The 5000-nt window shown below is 40.4% G+C and overlaps 23 non-coding genes across 23 annotated transcripts in view; all 23 read right to left on the bottom strand.

Moving 5' to 3' along the window:
- The window catches only part of Trnas-gcu (transfer RNA serine (anticodon GCU)), an 82-nt gene extending 29 nt beyond the window's left edge, over positions 1-53 (bottom strand). Inside the window, exon 1 of the tRNA in view lies at positions 1-53. This exon is cut by the window's left edge and continues 29 nt beyond it. This is a non-coding gene — a tRNA (tRNA-Ser).
- Positions 54-397: 344 nt separating this feature from the next.
- Positions 398-479, bottom strand: Trnas-gcu (transfer RNA serine (anticodon GCU)). The gene has a single exon. It is a non-coding gene; the product is annotated as a tRNA-Ser (tRNA).
- A 131-nt stretch (positions 480-610) lies between these two features.
- On the bottom strand, positions 611-692 carry Trnas-acu (transfer RNA serine (anticodon ACU)). The gene has a single exon. It is a non-coding gene; the product is annotated as a tRNA-Ser (tRNA).
- Positions 693-823: 131 nt separating this feature from the next.
- Trnas-gcu (transfer RNA serine (anticodon GCU)) lies at positions 824-905 on the bottom strand. Its single transcript has one exon. It is a non-coding gene; the product is annotated as a tRNA-Ser (tRNA).
- A 131-nt stretch (positions 906-1036) lies between these two features.
- Trnas-acu (transfer RNA serine (anticodon ACU)) lies at positions 1037-1118 on the bottom strand. The gene has a single exon. It is a non-coding gene; the product is annotated as a tRNA-Ser (tRNA).
- Positions 1119-1248: 130 nt separating this feature from the next.
- Trnas-gcu (transfer RNA serine (anticodon GCU)) lies at positions 1249-1330 on the bottom strand. The gene has a single exon. It is a non-coding gene; the product is annotated as a tRNA-Ser (tRNA).
- A 131-nt stretch (positions 1331-1461) lies between these two features.
- On the bottom strand, positions 1462-1543 carry Trnas-gcu (transfer RNA serine (anticodon GCU)). The gene has a single exon. It is a non-coding gene; the product is annotated as a tRNA-Ser (tRNA).
- A 130-nt stretch (positions 1544-1673) lies between these two features.
- On the bottom strand, positions 1674-1755 carry Trnas-gcu (transfer RNA serine (anticodon GCU)). Its single transcript has one exon. It is a non-coding gene; the product is annotated as a tRNA-Ser (tRNA).
- A 130-nt stretch (positions 1756-1885) lies between these two features.
- Trnas-gcu (transfer RNA serine (anticodon GCU)) lies at positions 1886-1967 on the bottom strand. Its single transcript has one exon. It is a non-coding gene; the product is annotated as a tRNA-Ser (tRNA).
- A 131-nt stretch (positions 1968-2098) lies between these two features.
- On the bottom strand, positions 2099-2180 carry Trnas-gcu (transfer RNA serine (anticodon GCU)). Its single transcript has one exon. It is a non-coding gene; the product is annotated as a tRNA-Ser (tRNA).
- Positions 2181-2311: 131 nt separating this feature from the next.
- Trnas-gcu (transfer RNA serine (anticodon GCU)) lies at positions 2312-2393 on the bottom strand. The gene has a single exon. It is a non-coding gene; the product is annotated as a tRNA-Ser (tRNA).
- Positions 2394-2523: 130 nt separating this feature from the next.
- Trnas-gcu (transfer RNA serine (anticodon GCU)) lies at positions 2524-2605 on the bottom strand. Its single transcript has one exon. It is a non-coding gene; the product is annotated as a tRNA-Ser (tRNA).
- Positions 2606-2736: 131 nt separating this feature from the next.
- On the bottom strand, positions 2737-2818 carry Trnas-gcu (transfer RNA serine (anticodon GCU)). Its single transcript has one exon. It is a non-coding gene; the product is annotated as a tRNA-Ser (tRNA).
- A 131-nt stretch (positions 2819-2949) lies between these two features.
- Positions 2950-3031, bottom strand: Trnas-gcu (transfer RNA serine (anticodon GCU)). Its single transcript has one exon. It is a non-coding gene; the product is annotated as a tRNA-Ser (tRNA).
- A 131-nt stretch (positions 3032-3162) lies between these two features.
- On the bottom strand, positions 3163-3244 carry Trnar-gcg (transfer RNA arginine (anticodon GCG)). Its single transcript has one exon. It is a non-coding gene; the product is annotated as a tRNA-Arg (tRNA).
- A 131-nt stretch (positions 3245-3375) lies between these two features.
- Positions 3376-3457, bottom strand: Trnas-gcu (transfer RNA serine (anticodon GCU)). Its single transcript has one exon. It is a non-coding gene; the product is annotated as a tRNA-Ser (tRNA).
- A 131-nt stretch (positions 3458-3588) lies between these two features.
- Positions 3589-3670, bottom strand: Trnas-gcu (transfer RNA serine (anticodon GCU)). Its single transcript has one exon. It is a non-coding gene; the product is annotated as a tRNA-Ser (tRNA).
- Positions 3671-3801: 131 nt separating this feature from the next.
- On the bottom strand, positions 3802-3883 carry Trnas-gcu (transfer RNA serine (anticodon GCU)). Its single transcript has one exon. It is a non-coding gene; the product is annotated as a tRNA-Ser (tRNA).
- A 131-nt stretch (positions 3884-4014) lies between these two features.
- On the bottom strand, positions 4015-4096 carry Trnas-gcu (transfer RNA serine (anticodon GCU)). The gene has a single exon. It is a non-coding gene; the product is annotated as a tRNA-Ser (tRNA).
- A 130-nt stretch (positions 4097-4226) lies between these two features.
- Trnas-gcu (transfer RNA serine (anticodon GCU)) lies at positions 4227-4308 on the bottom strand. The gene has a single exon. It is a non-coding gene; the product is annotated as a tRNA-Ser (tRNA).
- Positions 4309-4439: 131 nt separating this feature from the next.
- Trnas-gcu (transfer RNA serine (anticodon GCU)) lies at positions 4440-4521 on the bottom strand. The gene has a single exon. It is a non-coding gene; the product is annotated as a tRNA-Ser (tRNA).
- A 131-nt stretch (positions 4522-4652) lies between these two features.
- On the bottom strand, positions 4653-4734 carry Trnas-gcu (transfer RNA serine (anticodon GCU)). Its single transcript has one exon. It is a non-coding gene; the product is annotated as a tRNA-Ser (tRNA).
- A 131-nt stretch (positions 4735-4865) lies between these two features.
- On the bottom strand, positions 4866-4947 carry Trnas-gcu (transfer RNA serine (anticodon GCU)). Its single transcript has one exon. It is a non-coding gene; the product is annotated as a tRNA-Ser (tRNA).
- Positions 4948-5000: the final 53 nt, after the last annotated feature.

Raw genomic sequence — 5000 nt, 5'->3', positions numbered from 1 at the left:
GGAGACCCCAATGGATTAGCAGTCCATCGCCTTAACCACTCGGCCACCTCGTCAGATTCTGCAGAATAACTCTCCATAATGTCCTTATCACTGTACAACTAATATGTATAACTGGAGAAAATCCATTTGTGTATATTTCTATAATCAACTTTAAAAGTGTACCGAAAAGCAACAAAACAATTTACGACGAGGATGAGATTCGAACTTCCGCAGGGAGACCCCAATGGATTAGCAGTCCATCGCCTTAACAACTCGGCCACCTCGTCAGATTCTGACGAATAACTCTCCATTATGTCCTTATCACTGTACAACAAATATGTATAACTGGAGAAAATCCATTTGTGTATATTTCTATAATCAACTTTAAAAGTGTACCGAAAAGCAACAAAACAATTTACGACGAGGATGAGATTCGAACTCACGCAGGGAGACCCCAATGGATTAGCAGTCCATCGCTTTTACCACTCGGCCACCTCGTCAGATTCTGAAGAATAACTCTCCATTATGTCCTTATCACTGTACAACAACTATGTATAACTAGAGAAAATCCATTTGTGTATATTTCTATAATCAACTTTAAAAGTGTACAGAAAAGCAACAAAAACATTTACGACGGGGATGAGATTCGAGCTCACGCGGGGAGACCCCAATGGATCAGTATTCCATCGCCTTAACCACTCGGCCACCTCGTCAGATTCGGCAGAATAACTCTCCATAATGTCCTTATCACTGTACAACAACTATGTATAACTAGAGAAAATCCATTTGTGTATATTTCTATAATCAACTTTAAAAGTGTACCGAAAAGCAACAAAACAATTTACGACGAGGATGAGATTCGAACTCACGCAGGGAGACCCCAATGGATTAGCATTCCATCGCCTTAACAACTCGGCGACCTCGTCAGATTCTGAAGAATAACTGTCCATTATGTCCTTATCACTGTACAACAACTATGTATAACTAGAGAAAATCCATTCGTGTACATTTCTATAATCAACTTTAAAAGTGTACAGAAAAGCAACAAAAACATTTACGACGGGGATGAGATTCGAGCTCACGCGGGGAGACCCCAATGGATCAGTATTCCATCGCCTTAACCACTCGGCCACCTCGTCAGATTCTGCAGAATAACTCTCCATAATGTCCTTATCACTGTACAACAAATATGTATAACGAGAGAAAATCCATTTCTGTATATTTCTATAATCAACTTTAAAAGTGTACCGAAAAGCAACAAACAATTTACGACGAGGATGAGATTCGAACTCACGCGGGGAGACCCCCATGGATTAGCAGTCCATCGCCTTAACCACTCGGCGACCTCGTCAGATTCTGCAGAATAACTCTCCATAATGTCCTTATCACTGTACAACAAATATGTATAACTAGAGAAAATCCATTTGTGTATATTTCTATAATAAACTTTAAAAGTGTACAGAAAAGCAACAAAACCATTTACGACGGGGATGAGATTCGAGCTCACGCGGGGAGACCCCAATGGATTAGCAGTCCATCGCCTTAACCACTCGGCGACCTCGTCAGATTCTGCAGAATAACTCTCCATAATGTCCTTATCACTGTACAACAAATATGTATAACGAGAGAAAATCCATTTCTGTATATTTCTATAATCAACTTTAAAAGTGTACCGAAAAGCAACAAACAATTTACGACGAGGACGAGATTCGAACTCACGCGGGGAGACCCCCATGGATTAGCAGTCCATCGCCTTAACCACTCGGCGACCTCGTCAGATTCTGCAGAATAACTCTCCATAATGTCCTTATCACTGTACAACAAATATGTATAACTAGAGAAAATCCATTTGTGTATATTTCTATAATAAACTTTAAAAGTGTACAGAAAAGCAACAAACAATTTACGACGAGGATGAGATTCGAACTCACGCGGGGAGACTCCAATGGATTAGCAGTCCATCGCCTTAACCACTCGGCCACCTCGTCAGATTCTGCAGAATAACTCTCCATAATGTCCTTATCACTGTACAACAAATATGTATAACTAGAGAAAATCCATTTGTGTATATTTCTATAATCAACTTTAAAAGTGTACCGAAAAGCAACAAAACAATTTACGACGAGGATGAGATTGGAACTCACGCAGGGAGACCCCAATGGATTAGCAGTCCATCGCCTTAACCACTCGGCCACCTCGTCAGATTCTTCAGAATAACTCTCCATTATGTCCTGATAACTGTACAACAAATATGTATAACTAGAGAAAATCCATTTGTGTATATTTCTATAATCAACTTTAAAAGTGTACCGAAAAGCAACAAAACCATTTACGACGGGGATGAGATTCGAACTCGCGCGGGGAGACCCCAATTGATTAGCAGTCCATCGCCTTAACAACTCGGCCACCTCGTCAGATTCTGCAGAATAACTCTCCATAATGTCCTTATCACTGTACAACAACTATGTATAACTAGAGAAAATCCATTTCTGTATATTTCTATAATCAACTTTAAAAGTGTACCGAAAAGCAACAAACAAGTTACGACGAGGATGAGATTCGAACTCACGCGGGGAGACCCCAATGGATTAGCAGTCCATCGCCTTAACCACTCGGCGACCTCGTCAGATTCTGCAGAATAACTCTCCATGATGTCCTTATCACTGTACAACAAATATGTATAACTAGAGAAAATCCATTTGTGTATATTTCTATAATCAACTTTAAAAGTGTACCGAAAAGCAACAAAACAATTTACGACGAGGATGAGTTTCGAACTCACGCGGGGAGACCCCAATTGATTAGCAGTCCATCGCCTTAACCACTCGGCCACCTCGTCAGATGCTGCAGAATAACTCTCCATAATGTCCTTATCACTGTACAACAACTATGTATAACTAGAGAAAATCCATTTGTGTATATTTCTATAATCAACTTTAAAAGTGTACCGAAAAGCAACAAAACAATTTACGACGAGGATGAGATTCGAACTCACGCGGGGAGACCCCAATGGATTAGCAGTCCATCGCCTTAACCACTCGGCCACCTCGTCAGATTCTGCAGAATATCGCTCCATAATGTCCTTATCACTGTACAACAAATATGTATAACTAGAGAAAATCCATTTGTGTGTATTTCTATAATCAACTTTAAAAGTGTACCGAAAAGCAACAAAACAATTTACGACGAGAATGAGATTGGAACTCACGCAGGGAGACCCCAATGGATTCGCAGTCCATCGCCTTAACCACTCGGCCACCTCGTCAGAATCTTCAGAATAACTCTCCATTATGTCCTTATCACTGTACAACAAATATGTATAACTAGAGAAAATCCATTTGTGTATATTTCTATAATCAACTTTAAAAGTGTACCGAAAAGCAACAAAACAATTTACGACGAGGATGAGATTCGACCTCACGCGGGGAGACCCCAATGGATTAGCAGTCCATCGCCTTAACCACTCGGCCACCTCGTCAGATTCTGCAGAATAACTCTCCATAATGTCCTTATCACTGTACAACAAATATGTATAACTAGAGAAAATCCATTTGTGTATATTTCTATAATCAACTTTAAAAGTGTACCGAAAAGCAACAAAACAATTTACGACGAGGATGAGATTAAAACTCACGCCGGGAGACCCCAATGGATTAGCAGTCCATCGCCTTAACCACTCGGCGACCTCGTCAGATGCTGCAGAATAACTCTCCATAATGTCCTTATGACTGTACAACAAATATGTATAACTAGAGAAAATCCATTTGTGTATATTTCTATAATCAACTTTAAAAGTGTACCGAAAAGCAACAAAACAATTTACGACGAGGATGAGATTGGAACTCACGCGGGGAGACCCCAACGGATTAGCAGTCCATCGCCTTAACCACTCGGCCACCTCGTCAGATTCTTCAGAATAACTCTCCATTATGTCCTTATGACTGTACAACAAATATGTATGACTAGAGAAAATCCATTTGTGTATATTTCTATAATCAACTTTAAAAGTGTACCGAAAAGCAACAAAACCATTTACGACGGGGATGAGATTCGAACTCACGCGGGGAGACCCCAACGGATTAGCAGTCCATCGCCTTAACCACTCGGCCACCTCGTCAGATTCTGCAGAATAACTCTCCATAATGTCCTTATCCCTGTACAACAACTATGTATAACTAGAGAAAATCCATTTCTGTATATTTCTATAATCAACTTTAAAAGTGTACCGAAAAGCAACAAACAATTTACGACGAGGATGAGATTCGAACTCACGCGGGGAGACCCCAATGGATTAGCAGTCCATCGCCTTAACCACTCGGCCACCTCGTCAGATTCGGCAGAATAACTCTCCATAATGTCCTTATCACTGTACAACAAATATGTATAACTAGAGAAAATCCATTTGTGTATATTTCTATAATCAACTTTAAAAGTGTACCGAAAAGCAACAAAACAATTTACGACGAGAAGGAGATTCGAACTCACGGGGGGAGACCCCAATGGATTAGCAGTCCATCGCCTTAACCACTCGGCCACGTCGCCAGAGTCTTCAGAATAACTCTCCATAATGTCCTAATCACTGTACAACAAATATGTGTAACCAGAGAAAATCCATGTGTGTATATTTCTATAATCAACTTAAAAAGTGTACCGAAAAGCAACAAAACAATTTACGACGAGGATGAGTTTCGAACTCACGCGGGGAGACCCCAATGGATGAGCAGTCCATCGCCTTAACCACTCGGCCACCTCGTCAGATTCTTCAGAATAACTATCCATAATGTCCTTATCACTGTACAACAAATATGTATAACTAGAGAAAATCCATTTGTGTATATTTCTATAATCAACTTTAAAAGTGTACCGAAAAGCAACAAAACAATTTACGACGAGGATGAGTTTCGAACTCACGCGGGGAGACCCCAATGGATGAGCAGTCCATCGCCTTAACCACTCGGCCACCTCGTCAGATTCTTCAGAATAACTCTCCATAATGTCCTTATCACTGTACAACAAATATG

This window comes from Euprymna scolopes, chromosome 29 (assembly GCF_053919585.1).
Source record: "Euprymna scolopes isolate OS-2025 chromosome 29, ASM5391958v1, whole genome shotgun sequence".
Classification (NCBI taxonomy): domain Eukaryota; kingdom Metazoa; phylum Mollusca; class Cephalopoda; order Sepiida; family Sepiolidae; genus Euprymna; species Euprymna scolopes.
Note: the sequence above shows the minus strand (reverse complement) of the source record. Positions and strands in the feature narration are given on the sequence as shown.